The sequence below is a fragment of the Vicugna pacos genome, chromosome 11, assembly GCF_048564905.1.
Source record: "Vicugna pacos chromosome 11, VicPac4, whole genome shotgun sequence".
Classification (NCBI taxonomy): Eukaryota; Metazoa; Chordata; class Mammalia; order Artiodactyla; family Camelidae; genus Vicugna; species Vicugna pacos.
This window is the reverse complement of record NC_132997.1, coordinates 48,054,163-48,069,928: the sequence shown is the minus strand read 5'-3', so window position 1 is coordinate 48,069,928 and position 15,766 is coordinate 48,054,163. Positions and strand designations below refer to the sequence as shown.

Genomic DNA, 15,766 nt, shown 5'->3' with positions numbered 1-15,766 from the left:
TAGAAATTGTACCAATTGATTTTTCCACTAGCAATGTATGAATTTGCCTATTGGTCCACAACATTGCCAAAATAAGGTATTACTGAACTTCCTTATTTTTGCCAACTTGATAGGTTTAAATATGGTAATCTTAATTTTCTTTCTACATAAGTAAGCTGCAGAATTTTTAAAAACACCTTTATTGTGGTATGGTTCCTGTACAGTAAATACACATATTTCAGATGTACAATTTGATGAATTTTGATAGATGTATACACCTATGAAACCACCACCAGAATCAAGATAGCTATCCATCACTACCCAAGAGGTGCAGTTTTTAAATTCAATTTATCCTTCTCATCCCCTTTTAACCCCAGTACAGAATTATTTTTAAATTGTAAGATAATAAGGGAATGGTAGAATGCTGACAACTTTATTGGCATGCAAATCTTTCTGCAAGACTGACTGAATAACAAACTATGTCATATATTTTGTTAAAATTTCACAGGACTATAAGATATTGAATGGGGAAAAGGATGATTATTAGATTGAAGAGTGTTTCTGCCATTTTATTTGTTGCATAGTCTTTAACTTGGCCGTCTCTTGTCATTGGAGAGTAGCGCTTTTTCGTGGTAATTACCTTCCCTGAGCTCCTGGCAGAAACTAAGTCCTTTCCAGTCTAAGGGAGAGTCGAGAGGACTCATTTGCTCTCCTTGTTTTAAAGTTCTATAAAGTGTAAATGCTAATACTTGTCTGCCCACTATCAGCCTACTATTGGTTCTGCCATCGCTTGTGAGACATTCCAAGGACCCGAATTTACCTGTCCTAGATATAGGGCTGCATTGTAGATGCGTAAGACCTGAGGTATGGAAGGTGTTTTGAAAGACTATTTATCTAACACTTAGTGAACACCTAGTATATGCTGAACACTGTACTCCCTAGTGCTTCGGTGGTAAACAAAACAAAATCCAAAACAAAATCCCTGTCCTTAGGAAGCTTACTTTATAGATAACAAACCAATATATGAAAAAGAAAAAAGCATCCCTGACTGCTATCAGCTAGTAACTGCTTAGTTACAGTGGTGTTCCCCTAGTGAACATAATGGTATAGAATATCAACATCAGATGAGCACTGTGACCATGACGGACCATCTTCAATCATAATCAGGCCTGAACAGACACCATGCAACACAAAAATAATTATACACCCCCTTTTCCAATTAATACAGTAACTAAAATACTGAATTGTCCTCAGATTTCTGAATACACTCAATCTAGAATAGCACCCTATTTTCTTGTTGTGAGCTCTCTGTAAGATCCATTACAGGCCCAAATCCAGTACAAGCCCCTCTAAAACCCTCTTACTGAGATCGTCCACTCTTCTCCATGGTGTTCAGTCATTCTTGCTGTAGGGAATTTAATTTTCAAAACTAGCTGACCAGTGTGTGCTCCTGGTGACCTCTGGCTGATGGAAATTGACTTTTTTTGTGTGTATATATTTTTTTATTGAAGTGTAGTCACTTAACAATTTTGTGTCAATTTCTGGCGTACAGCATAATGTTTCAGTCATACATGAACATATACATACTCGTTTTCATATTCTTTTTCATCATCAGTTACTACAAAGTATTGAATATAGTTCCCTGTGCTATACAGTATGAACTTGTTGTTTATCGGATTTTGTGGGAATCCTATATTTCGAAGTGAGAGACACTCTGCCAGAGTTCTGTGTGATTCATGGGTTTGTAGATGTAATTCTTGGTGTATTTGTGGGAAAAGGCGAGCTGTGAGTCTCTCTACTCCGCCATCTTGGCACCTTCCTTGGGAATTGACTGTTTAGGTAGCCAAAAGTGCTATCTTACACACCCCCCAACACACATGAAAACAGGATGAAAGGATAGAGAGTGACAGGGAGCATTTGCTGCCTGACAGCACTAAAAGGCCTTGTGCAGAGGTGCCATTTGCTTGGAGGCCTGAATGAAGCAAGGGAGAATAGGGGTAGAGGGAACAGCAACTTCACAGGCCTCTGGAGCAGGCTTGGCATGTTCTACAAACAATTAAGAGGCCAATTTGGCTGAAGAGTGAGGAAAGGGTAGTTGGGAATAAACTTAGAGATGTAGTCAGGGCTCTAATTATGCAAGTTTCAAAGGTCCTGGTAAAGACTCGATTTTGCTTCACATGTTCTAAGGAGCCATTGAGAGGTTCTGGCTTTGTGTAGGGGAGTGACTCACATCTCCACTGTAGCCAGAGTGACCACTGCCCTTAGGCTAAGGCAGAGAAGGCCTCATCCACCCACCTCTTTCTGTGTGGGGTGACTTGCCTGGCCTTGGAGACTTATCTCTGAAAGTTTTATCGAGCTCTTCTGGATCCTTTGTTAGGAGCCTGGAATAATGAAGGATGCACAAGCAAATGAAAGCTGCAAGCAGAGCCAAAGGAGAATGCTCCATGATCTCAGAAATGCTGCAGCAGTGGATGTGATAGGAAACAAGACTTTTCTTAGCTTCTCTTCACTTGAATGAAAAATTAACAGGCTGGCAAACAGTTATGAGAGCCTTGTTTTTGGTTCAGAGGTTGGTCTTTGTAGATGGGCACGAGGAGAATGTGCTGCAAACCTCCAGCAGCTTGTGTGCCTCTGTCACTTAGGCACAGAATGAACTACGGAAGTTGCTGTTTTGAGCAAAGTATAGTGTGCGCATCAGAATCGCCTGGCTTATTAAAACACAGCACTAGATCCTACCTCCCGAGTTTGGTTCCACTGATGGGAAGGAATTTTCATTTCTAACAGGTTCCCTGGCAATTCCCAGTCAAATTGGTTCCCTACCTGGAGGTAATCAGAATCACCTTGAAAAGCCTTTCTACAAGGCTGGGTACCCACCCCTAGGGGCATGTCACAGTCCGGTAGAGTGAGAATGCAAGTGTTCTCAAAACTCTCTAGTTTACTCCTCCCTCCTCTTAGGTAGTTAAGAAAGTTCACTGTAAATCGAAGCTCGTGTGCATCATGCTTTGCTTTTTTATTCCTCCATTTCATCTTTTAATTTTGGTTTCCAGTTGTACATTACTAGGTTATAGAAATACAATTGATTTTTGGATGTTGAATTTATATCCTGTGGCCTTGCCAAATTCATGTATTCTAGAAGTTCTTTTGTAGACTTCTTAGGGTTTTTTACATAGTATGTAGACAATCTTGTCATCTATAAACAGGGACAATTTTAGCCTTCCCCCATTCCATTTTGGATTCTTGTTTCTCTGGTGGCCAGAAATAGACCTGCTGACCCCATTCTGTCATGATATTCAGGAGCAGATAACGCACCAGTTTACAAGGCAATTGACAGTGTTCTGAATCCTAAGTGACCACTGAGGGCACTTAGGAGGAAAACATCTGAAATAGTGATAAGGCTGTTGGCCTTGAGATGAGAGAGACCTAGCCTTGATAAAATAGTTTGTTCTCATTGGCCAGAGCTAAAGAATAGAACCCCCACCTTCCTACAGTGGAGAGGTTAGGCTCCCACCAGGAGTGGATTGAGTCCAGCCTTTAGCACAACCCTGCCCCTCTGAGCCAGGGGGTCCTAAATGGGTGGAGTAACTGAGTTGCAGCATCTGAAGGGACTATTGCATTAAGCCTTGGGGTGAATCAGAGCTTGGCAGAGGTGAAGGCCTTCAGCCCATTTGATGGATCATGGGAATTGATAGGTAGCTGCATTCTCATGGAGGGCTCCAAAGGGAAAGCAACAGATTGGGCTTTTAATCAAGGCAGCAGGGGAGAGGAAGTTGGCTTTTTCCTGGGCAGTAAGTGAGTGGGGATGAATGGCATCTGGGGGCAGCGTAATGTGTATCCTCCCTGCCTGCACACTGCCTGGTGCCTTCAGACATTGGCACTGGTAGCATGACCTCTTTGGCCCTCCCTTTGCCAAGCCTCTTTTCCTGGGGACTAGCTTCTGGGGTCAGTTTACTAAGCAGCTTCCATTCTCACTGCTTCATCCTTCCTCTGCTTCTATACTTAAAGGTAGCCATTGTCTTCTCAAGGAAAATAACAGCATGTGTAAAATGCACTACATTTTCATTTCCCTGGCCGTAGGGTAGCATGTTTTAGAGTAGATTCAAAATTGGTACTGCCTTTGGCCTCCCACTCTGGGCTCCCTCTCACCCCTTATAATTCTTTCTGTTAGGGAAATTACTTTAAAAAGAAATGGTTGATAACCTCAACCGTCACACCATAATAGGTCTTGGCTTGCAGGGGGAAGACCTGGGTTCTGTCTCCTAGTTTTGATGTAGTGGGACTGTGGGTGAGTTCGGGCAAGTCACCAAACCACTCTGTCTCCATTTCCTCATTTGATATAATGGACTGATAATGTTTGGAAGGTAATATAGTACAGTGGCTTAAGGGCATGGACTTTGAAGCCAAATGCCTGGACTCAAATCTTGGCTCTTCTACTTATTAGCTGTGTAGTCTTGGGAAGTTTCTTAGCCTCTTTGTATCTCGGTTTTGAGTTGGTAATAGTACTTACCCTCACAGGCTTATTAGGAGGACTTGTGAGTTAACTCATGCAAAGGATTTAAACAGTACCTGGAACATCAAAAGTGTAAGATGTTGTCGTCATCATCACCATCATCATAATCATCATGGCCTTTAAGGACTGACTGAGTTCATATTGTAAAAGGTCTTGGAAACTGAAGAGTGATGTCCACCATGTGACCATTCCCTTACCAAAGGTATGTAATAGTGGAATTAGTCATGATTAGTCTGCAGTTGTGGTTAGGTTGGGGAGGGCAGTTTTGAGCATCACTTTCTCAAAGCCTGGAAAAGCTGCCCTTGCCTGGACAGTTTCTCTGCCCACAAACTGGCATGGAGGACCCAGGTCCCCATTATTTATGCAGAGCCTCAGGTGCTGATGAATTAAGACCTGATGGTATCACACCCTCAGGGAGTCACTGCACCACATCTGCAGGAGGGGTTTGGAGAGGGAGGCCTCAGTAGGCACCAGGGGCAAGGACAGTGCCCTGGCATGGGACAGAGACCTGACGGGCAGTTAAGAAAAGCCTGACTCTTGTGCCAAACTTCTGGAGAACAGGACAGTCTCCTTACCTCTAAAATAGGAACAAGAGCCCCTGTCCTTCTCACTTTATGAGGTGCTTGAAAGAACACAGTGAGTTAATAGTCCCAGGTATTAAAAAAAAGTATTATTGGAGTATAAGTTTATAGTTTTATTACTTAGCAAATTACTGTTTCTAAACCAAGCCTCCCTGAAAGTGACTTCTATCGGAGAGTCAGGGTGTGTGTGAGCCATAAACTGTCTTGATACAGGGCTCGCTTGCCGGCCCTCGTCCGCCGTGTCTAGCCTTTTCTGCTAGACGGCACCCTAAATCGCCTCTTTGAAGGCTTTGGTTGAGCCTGCAGAATTTTGGCCACTCTCCCACTCACTTTTCACAGTGTTCTGTCTCTGCATGGTCAGGAGCCTGGGAAACGCTTTCTTTGCTTTTCAGCCCTACGCTCACCCCACATCATACAGATGTTTTTGGCAGTGGCACCAAGTCTTCTGTTGTAGACTGCATACTGTTTTGTGCTGTGACTTCACTGTTCTTCGTCCATCAGGAGACAGAGTCTAATACCCCACCCCTTGAAGGCGATGTCTCTGTGGCCTGCTTTAACTCATAAAATGTGGTGGCAGTGCCATTATGTGACTGAGGAGGCTACCATTTTCACCCTCTTGGATGCTGGCCTGAAACTGCTGTGCTATGAAGGAGCCCGGGATGAAGGATCTTGTAAGGAGAGAGAGGCCCAGCTGACCAAGCTGTCCCAGCTGAGCCCAGTCCCCAGCTCACCCACCAGCTGACGCAGCTGCGTGAGTAAGCCCAAGGAAGACCAGAACTGTCCAGTCAATGCGCAGGGTCATAGACATAAATTGTTTTACGCCACTAAGTTGTGATATAGTTTGTCAGATGGCGATAGATAACCCATATACCTAACATTTTATTTCTAAAGCCCCTTCCCATTGGTCTTCTATATCTTGAAAGGTCTGGCTCTACTTCTTTTAAGGGGTCAGAGTGTGTTTTTTCCAGCCTTCTCGGCCAATGTCCAGTTCCATACTGTCCCGAAGTCTGTTTTCAGGAGGTTGGTCTTGGCTCTGAGGCTGTGTATTTTAAATGCAGTCTCACTGGTGAGTCACTGGTCCATCGTCTCTTGTCTTTGCCTGGAATTAAAAGGACCAACACATATGCTTTCAAATGTTTTTTAATTCTCTCTCGCGTCCTCACTTCCAAAATGACCAAGAAAAGAAGGAATAATGGTCGTGCCAAAAAGGGCCGCGGCCATGTGCAGCCTATTCGCTGCACCAACTGTGCCAGATGCGTGCCCAAGGACAAGGCCATTAAGAAGTTCGTTATTCGAAACATAGTAGAAACCGCAGCCGTCAGGGATATTTCCGAAGCAAGCGTTTTCAACGCCTATGTGCTCCCCAAGCTGTATGTGAAACTACATTACTGCATGAGTTGTGCCATTCACAGCAAGGTAGTCAGGAATCGTTCTCGTGTTGCCCAGAAGGACCGAACACCTCCGCCCAGATTTAGACCTGCAGGTGCTGCCCCACGACCTCCACCAAAGCCCATGTAAGGAACTAAGTCCTTAATGACAGAAGAAATACTGTTCTTTGGAAAAGAAAAGCCTCGATAAAATGGAAATTATACTTAAAAAAATGTTTTTCAATTAAGGAATCACAAATTTAGATTTCCTGTGGTAAAGATGAAGTAATAGGGTCTGGATGTATCCTCCCACTTCACTGATGCCTCCTGGTTTGTCACCATCATCCTAAATGTGCTACTGCAGATGTGATATGGGCCCAGTGCTGAGGACAGCCAGCCCATGCTCCCCTTGATCTGGACTCTGTATTTTCATGCTTGTAATTTCATGAAGGAGGTAGAAGCTGAGCAGGTACTGTCTATAGTAGCTTGCAATCTGGCCTCAGCTGACCGCTCCAGCCTGGCCTTGCTATATAACCTCTCCCCTAACATCCCATCTGTTGTAATTTCCATTCTTGTCATATTATTTGCAGTTTGCTGAACATGCCATGCTGTATCGTGCCTGGGCATTCTTTGCTTATGTGCTGCCCTTCCCCTCTTTGTCAGCCACACAAACACATCCACTTTTTTAAAGAATCCGTTGAACTGAGGCCTTCCTGATGCCCGCAGGGTGAACTGACCCCACTGTCTTCTGTTCACACAGCAATCCTTGCCCAGATATCACTTTATAATACTTGTTCATGTTTGTCTCCCTTTCTGGATTGTGAGATTGTAGATTTTTAATTAGCCTCCAGCACAGTGTCTGACACATTCTAGTTGCTTAATAAACATTTGTAGAAGGAAGGGAGAGAGGAAAGGGGTGTGTGTTATAAAATCTGAAAGAATAGGGATGTCGTCCCCACCACCTGCAGTGGAAGAATAGCCTATGCAAAAGCTATGTTCCTCCTGGCTGATGAGTATAGTAAGTTGATTTCATGCTAACAGAGTCACTGCTCTAGTAACTGGGACTTCACTATGAAGGAACGACAAGTTTCATAGTTTATTTTATACCATTTATAAACACAGGATTTGTCCAGATGAAACCCGTGATATAAACAAAGAGCAAGAATTTCAAGTAGCCTTCCACGCCTGACAAGTAATTCTTTCCGTATAAACACTGATGGACTGAATTAGAAAATATTCTCTGTGTTTATTAAAACAGATTTCCCTTAAGACCTATACTGAGGAGCAATTTATTAGCATAGTTTTACTAGATTCCTGAAGGTAATAAAACTGAATCTCTTTTAATATGCTTTATGATTCAATCTAACTCTTGTCAGCTGGATCTAGTTAATCTGAATTAACTATAAGTGAAGTCCTTGGCACTGCAGAGAGCAGAGTGATTCACTCGAAAGGTGTGTTTTTGTAGTTTGTCTCATAAAATTGCTGGAAACTCAGAGGAAACTGATGCTGTTTCAGGAGGAGGTGAAGGAGGTGCCCCTGGCACACTTTGGCCTCTAGATTGGAACCTCATGAGCTTGGTGACTTTCTACTTATTATAAGGCAGTTGTAGCAGCAGCCCTGACTCTTAACAGGCACTCCTCCCAACCGTTCCCTCCACGCCCCCCAAGCCCATTTTTATGTACCCGTAAAACATATTGTACCTATAGAACTTTCATGGGGCTTAAGGACTTTAACCAAAGAAAATCACAGACCGGTCATGGAGGGTCATCCTGTTAGAACAGAAGGGAGGAAGCATTGCTACATATGAACACACTTGCCTACTGGGAGAACAAAGAGGCCATTAGTGCTGGCTGTAACCCTCACAGGACCTAGGCATTTCTTGCAGCTAAAACGTTTCTACTCTTTGCTCAAATATCCTGGACCCGGGGTTTCAAGGATCTTATGAGGCTTTGGGAAGAGCTGAGGTGAGTGTGAAGACCTCCGCTCCCATCAGACAGCAATGCTGGGCTCCTGGGACATGTTATGTCCTTTCCTGAGCCTCCCAAGATGGAGAGCCACAGCTGGGCATATAGGCAGAAGATCTAGGAATTCCAGTGGCTTCCTCCTGCACAGACTCACAACAAGTTACTTTAGGGGGTCACCACTGCTATGCAGTGGTTTCCCCCACCAAGTCAGAGTCCATGGGTAAACACTAAAACCAGTGAGGCCCAACACCATGAACTGAACAAGAAGGCGATACTGTAAACTAGGCTGGAAAGCCCTGGTTCTGTATGTTCGGCTTGTATCCCTTCAGTTAATGCATTGTTTATGATGAATCTTTGCAATTTCCTTCCTTTGCTTTCCTGCCATTTTTTCCTAGTTGCACTAGGCTTGGGTATGAGGTTTTTACTGCTAAAACAGCCCTTCCAAGTTGTGTTTACAGGGCTTAAGAGTGCCAATCCCTGTGGAGGGACATGGAAGTACACCTTTGGTCTTCCTGGCCCTCTTCCAGGCAGTTATTTCTGAAATCATGGTTCTTTTATATAGTTAAATATTATATATAATAAGTATATTTTATATATCATATGAACATTTCCTATTTCATACAAGTATATATTTTGAATATTTACATTTCCTGTACCATTGGCTGATTCTCCTGATTGGCTCTTCTGCTTCTCTTTTCTGAGATGCCCCTTTCCTTCTGCAAATAACCATTTTTTATCCCCACTAAATTTAACAGCTATGTGTTGCTCAACTATGAATAAGGCCCTTCAGGGGAGTTATAGAGGATTATACTGTCCACATTCAAGACTTTATAATCTGTTACGGGAAAGTAGAACAAACGAAAATGACTCTAAATGACCATCATCATTCTGTTTACTGAGTACTTGCTATATGCTCAGTGCTTTAAGTGTAACTTTTAGTTTAATCTTTGCAAGCCTTGCAAGATAAGATTATAATCTCCCATTTTACAGCTTGTTGAGGAAATTCTTTAAGGTTGTGCTGCTAGTAAGTGACAGAGTTGGGATTTAAACCCGAGTGACCATCTTCCAGTGTCCATGAGCTTCCCTGATGTATCAGGAGGCCTCTCGGTACAGACCATAAAAAAGCAGATGCCATAAAAGTGACGTGATGTTCTAAGGAGGAGCTGAATCTGGAAAGGCTTTAGAGATATTTGAGATAGGTACACTAGTTTACATCCTCTAAGCAGCAGGTGCCAAGGTGCCATTAAGCACGCAATAGATTAACTGAGGGGTACAAAGCAAAGAAGAAAAAGCAGAAGCTTCAGATTTTGATACGGAAAGAACATTGGGTAGGAAGAGTTTCAGATGGCAATGCAGTTCTAAGAAAGTTTCGGCCAGGCTAACGGGGCATCCTCAAGCCTAACTCGCCTGTTAGAGAAGTCCCACGTTTTGAAGGGATAGACCTACATGAATACCTCCACCATGCTCCGTCATCAGCTGGGAGCAGCCTGGGTAGCTTCCCTGGACCCAGAGGAATAGCAGCCATAGCAGTGAGTCTGCCATGCTCCTCACAGTAGCAGATGTGTACCATGCATTTTCATGGCTGCCACTATAGGCTCAGAAAGACTGGTTCTATTTCAGGGGTAGCAACATTGAGAATGAAATTTGAGACAGCACACTTTTCTGTGGAACACTAGGCTCTCAAGATCCTTCTTGAAAAAACCAGGAACATACTGCAATCTCCTTTCAGAGACTCATCCATTAAGTTCCACTTAAAGAAATGGGTTAATACAATAGTTCCCCTACTACACTGTTGGTGGGAATGTAGTTTGGTGCAGCCATTATGGAAAACAGTATGGAGATGTCTCAAAAAACTAAAAATAGACTTACCATATGATCCAGCAGTCCCACTCCTGGGCATATATCTGGAGGGAACTCTAATTTGAAACTCTAATTGAAACTCTAATTGTTCACAGAAGCACTATATACAATAGCCAAGGCATTGAAACAACCTAAATTTCCATTGACAGATGACTAACTAGATAAAGAAGCAGTGGTACATATTATACAATGGAATACTACTCAGCCATAAAAAAGAATAAAATAATGCCATTTGCAGCAACATGGATGGACCTGGAGATCATCATTCTAAGGGAAGCAAGCCAGAAAGAAAGAAAAATACCATATGAGATCACTTATATGTGGAATCTTAAAAAAAAAAAAGAGAACTTTTTTACAAAACAGAAACAGACTCATAGACATAGTAAACAAACTTATGGTTACCAGAGGAGAAAGAGGATGGGAAGGGATAAATTGGAAGTTTGATATTTGCATATACTAACTACTATATATAAAATAAAAACTAGTTTCTACTGTATAGCCCAGGGAACTATATTCAATATCTTGTAACCCATAACGAAAAAGAGTATGAAAAGGAATATATGTATACGTATGAATGAAACATTATGCTGTACACCAGAAATTGACACAACATTGTAACTGACTATACCGCAATAATAAATACATTAATAAATAAAAATACAGCAGTTCCCAAACTTATTTGATCTCAGTTCTTTCTATATATGTAAATTCTATTATTGCCCTGTGTATTTAGTGTTCTACAAAAGTCTGTGCTTGTTTGGAAGGGTGTAGGCCATATGGTGGAGGGCTTTAACTTGGTACATGAGTTGGTTTATAGAGGGGTTCTGAAGAGGGGAATCGTGCACTTAGATTTGTATTCTCTGGCAGTGGTGTGTAGTGGGGATTGGAGCAAGAGGGTGACCCTCAAAATTAATCCTTGATTACTTACAGCCATAACTGGTCCTGGGATTGTCCCCAGTGTCCAGACATAGCAGGTGAATCATTTGAAATCCCATTGCTTTACTTCTAATCAAAGGTCTAGGAGAACTTAAATTGGTGGGAGCGGTGGTGGGTCTCCCAATATCAAATTGAACAACCTCCTACAGTCAGAATAATGGTCCATTGTCCTTCTGGCTTCCTCCTCAGCTTTCCTCTTTACTGAATGGTCCAGGCAGCTGCCAGCAGCTGCCCTTGTGACTTTCTCAGGCCTCAGAACTCTCTCTCCTTCCACTTTCTCCCACACCAGCCCCAGAGACATAGAGCAGCCACACAGCAGATGCAGGCAGCCGTAGGATGTGAGTCATGAGACATTATCAGCGGTGATCCAGTGGCAAATCTGTGGACAAGCTAGCTTTCCTCTCCCCTATTTACCTTCATTGTGGAGGCTTGTGCCCTCATCACAAACTTACCAGGGAAAAATTTTGAAGGCAACTATCTCTGTTAATGGGCCATGACAAGGCTGGTCCAAAACAGTGGACTCTTTGAACGTTCCATAAATATGACTAGTCACCTATAATGGGTAAGGCTTTGACAATGGGGAGGCAATGTGAATGGTGGTTAAGAGCATGTGGCCCAGAATCAGAGCTGTCTCCACCACTTAAAGAACTGTGCATCCTGGGCTAGTTACTTACCCTCTGTAGGTTTGTGTTTCCTGTCTTTAACAGGCACCTTTATGGTACCTGTTTAATATGGCTGCTATAAGGATTAAATAAAGCATATGATGTATTTAGACCAGTGTCTGGCACAAAGGAAGTGCCTGATATATGTTAGCTGTGATTATTTTGATTGTGTTTATCATTACCAGTGTCATTTTTATTGGATATTGGATGGTTGGGTGGGTGGGGATGGAGTTGAGTAAGAAATGGTCCTCACCATTAAAGAGTTTGATAGGAAAGGCAGAAGGCAGAGTATTTTTGTAAAAAAACAAAAACATGGTATGTAGATAAGTTTTACTTAAAACAGAAACAAATATTGAACTCTAGTTAATGCTATGCATGCTGAAGTACTTAGGGGTGAAGTATACTGATGTCTGCAACTGACTTTGAAATGCATCAAAAACTTAAGATGGATTGATGAATGGATAGATGGATAGATATGAAATAAAGCAAATAAAGCAAAATGGTAGTTGTAGAATCTAGATAATAGATATATGGGGCTTCACTGAACAATTATTTCAGCTTTCCTGCATGTTTGAAAATTTTCATAGTAAAATATTGGGAAAATATGTAATACCTTATGCCACTAGGTAACAACAAATGCCATAGAAGTTCAGAGGGAGTGAAAATGAATGCGTAACTGGTAGATTGGAAAACACTATGGCTGGAATACATTTGAGTTGGGCTTTAAAAGGATTCAGAGGGTTTAACTCAAAAACAGTAAGGGCAGGGAAGCATTCCTTCTTTCCTTCCTGGTTTGTCCTCCCACTGCTGCCCTCCCTGCCATCCCATCCCATGGAGCCCTCTAGAACCTTGTTCTATTGTAAACAAATTACCCTCAGTTTCATTACTGAATGCTCTTTCACTCTGCTTACCTTAGCAAAAAACTACCTTTTCCCATTGATATTGGATCCCAGGGAAGACAGCTCATTTTCCTATGCCCTCCCATATTCCAAGGCTGGACCTGGGAGCAGGAAGGGTGGCCATTTCTTTTACTCCTCCACCCTCCTATAAAATTACCTCCTTTGAGGTTCACACCATCAGTTCTACTATCCTCTACTGTAGTCATCCTTTATGGCCAGCTTCCTGTGTTCCCTGAGGACTTTGGCACCCGATTCACAGTTTCTTCTCTCTTATCCTAGCAACATCCTGGTAACTTCAGTATCCCTGCCAGCAATTGGTGCCTATTCCATCATTGTGTATGTGATGTGTGTGGGGCAGATAGCTCCAATATCCAAACCTCACCTGTGATCCTTGACCACCTTCAACTCCAGTAAACTTCACTTCCACTTCACCCTTCCATGGCCACTCACCACCCAGAATGCTCCATGGCTAAATCTTACATCCCAACGTCCCACATTCTAACTGTAACCACAGCTTACAGCTCGCTCTCTCTCCTGTCTCATCTTAATAAATGTTTGTTTCAATTACATGAAGATTCCCAGCCCCTAGCCCCAGTACTGCCCTTAGACCTGGGAAGAAGAGCCCCCACCCTGAACCTCTGTCTTGACCTCATTTGACCACTCCTCAGGATGTGGCACTGTTCAGCACTCTCTCTTCCACCCGCTGCTCTCCCCCTTTGGCTTCCAGGAAAGTACTTCCCCTGAGTTTTCTTTTAGCCTCCAGGCCAGTCTTTGTCAGTTTTCTTCATTAGCTTCTCTGCTACTTGTCCTTGAAACAACCAACTCTCCTAAGACTCTTAGTATCCCATCTCTCACTCACTTTAATCACAACCATAGTTAATCATAATTAAAATCAAAATTTTCATGCCAATACCTTCTATCCAGACCTTTCTCCTAGGCTTCATAACTGCCTACAGGACAACTCTGTTTAGGTGTGGATGCTGGCACCCCACACTTACCTGAAATTAAATCATCCTCTTTATCCTCACATCTGTCCCTCTTCCTGTAGCTCTTCCAACAGTGAGTGGAACAGTTGTCTCCCAACTGCGCAAGTCAAAAATATTGCTCCCAGCCACTGTGGGGGTGGGGGGAATCCTTTCAGGACCTTCGGCATTTGACTCCAGCCAATATCTTTAGACTGGTCTTAAAACTTTTCCTACAGGTTTTTGCACCTTTACTTAATTACTTGTGGTTTCCAGAACGATTCTTGCCACTTCAAGTCCCTGTTTGGCTTTGCCTCTTCTAGAATTTTGCTCTTCCATCCTTCTATCCTTGGCCTGTTTGCTTTCCAATTTTGATACATCCTACTTCAAACTTTAGTGCAAGTGTCTCCTCAATCTGTCTATGCCCATAGTTCTCTGTGCTTACGTTTAGCATTGTGCATCATGAGTTGTATGACAGTTCTCCATGGTGTTTCTATGTGTCTTGTGACTGCTTTTATCTCAAACTCTGTTTTCAAGATTGTGTGCATAGCAAACAGCCTTGGGAGACAGGAGTAGTAACTCTCCTTGGGACAGGAGGCAGAGGGCAGATTTTATTTCCTAAGAAGTATAATAATGTCTCCCTCTGGGGCAAAGGTTGGACAGGTTAGTAGCTCCTTGTAAGGCAGAAGTTTTCCTAAGCTTAAGATTCTTCACCTGCGGCACAAACACATGGTGTGCAGTTTCTATCTAGGGTTTTCTGCATCACTTCTGTGAACAGAACTGATTTGAACACTTACACAGCCTGCTGAGTCACACGTAATAAAAGTCCTTTGTCTCTGACCTTCGAGTTTCCTGTCTTCTGTCCCCATCTATGAACCTATGAAATTATGGCAGGCGACCTTTCTAGTGTGCACATAAGGAAAATCTTGGACCCTTTCCAGTTGTGGACACCTCTACACATACTTGACCATAAGTACCTTGAGAGCAGGAACTGTGTCTGAACGGACTTTGCTTCCTGTGTGGGAAGTTGCTCTACAAATGGTGGCTGCTACTAATGATGCTTTGGTCTAAGGGGCTTTGGATGTAAGAATTCAGATATATTCACTGAATCCAACTTTGAAATAAATTGCCATGATTCCTCTCCTGGTTATTAGGTATTGTGTACATTCCTTGGATTTATAGAGCGTGAACTCTCAGATCTGTGTTCTGTGGCACAGTGAAATTCTCTGGGGGTTTAAAATGCTACAGATAGTTCACACTGTGAATAAGTCCTATTTCAGGTAATGAAGGTGACTGAGCAGACTAGGTTTTTCTGGGGAGTGGTGTGTTATGCTGCAGTTGTGATGGGATGTCAGTCTCTGCCATTAGCCTCATAATAGTATCAAACATAGAGCAGACCAGTACCCTGTGGAATCAGGCTGACTTCAGACTGACCTATCTGAGCTTGAATGAAGGATTAATCAATCAGTGTGTCTGGTGCTTGAACTCTTAGGAGCAAAGACTCTTCCTTTCTGACCCTTTACAATGAGTAATCCCAACCATGCATGACTAGGCAAGATACTGGCTGGGCTTGCTCGTGGGAGGGAAATCCACCAGGCTGCAGCTTTAATCCTGGTTTGCATCGTGGAAGTCTATCTAGCTATCTTTTTTCTGGTTTAGGTGGAGATGGAACTTTGGAAGCATTTGAGCAGAGGTGGCTTTCAGAGCAAGAGTCAGAGGGGAAAAGGCTTTGCTCATAGTCTACGTCTGAATGGCCATTAAAGACCACTTCATCTCATTTAAACTTTTCATTTTATAGATAGGCAAATGGGGTACAGAGGGGATAAACTGCTGAGATTGGTGACTGATTCCGGAGCCATTTCCATCTCATTAAAAGGCTCATTTTTTTTCTTGTTGAGTTGGCTACCTCACTGTACACCCAGGGAACTTAAGTGTAGCATTCTAATACTTGGTCAGCATGATTCTTAAATTTTCTAGCACACTTGATTCACCGAGAGAGTTCTGGTCAGGTGCGTGTGTAGGGATGGAGGCGGTAGAAGAGGAACCCTA

At 42.8% G+C, this 15,766-nt stretch overlaps 1 pseudogene; it reads left to right on the top strand.

Annotated features, from left to right (window-relative positions):
• The first annotated feature begins 6,237 nt into the window (after window positions 1–6,237).
• LOC102540584 (small ribosomal subunit protein eS26 pseudogene) lies at window positions 6,238–6,660 on the top strand (annotated as a pseudogene).
• Window positions 6,661–15,766: the final 9,106 nt, after the last annotated feature.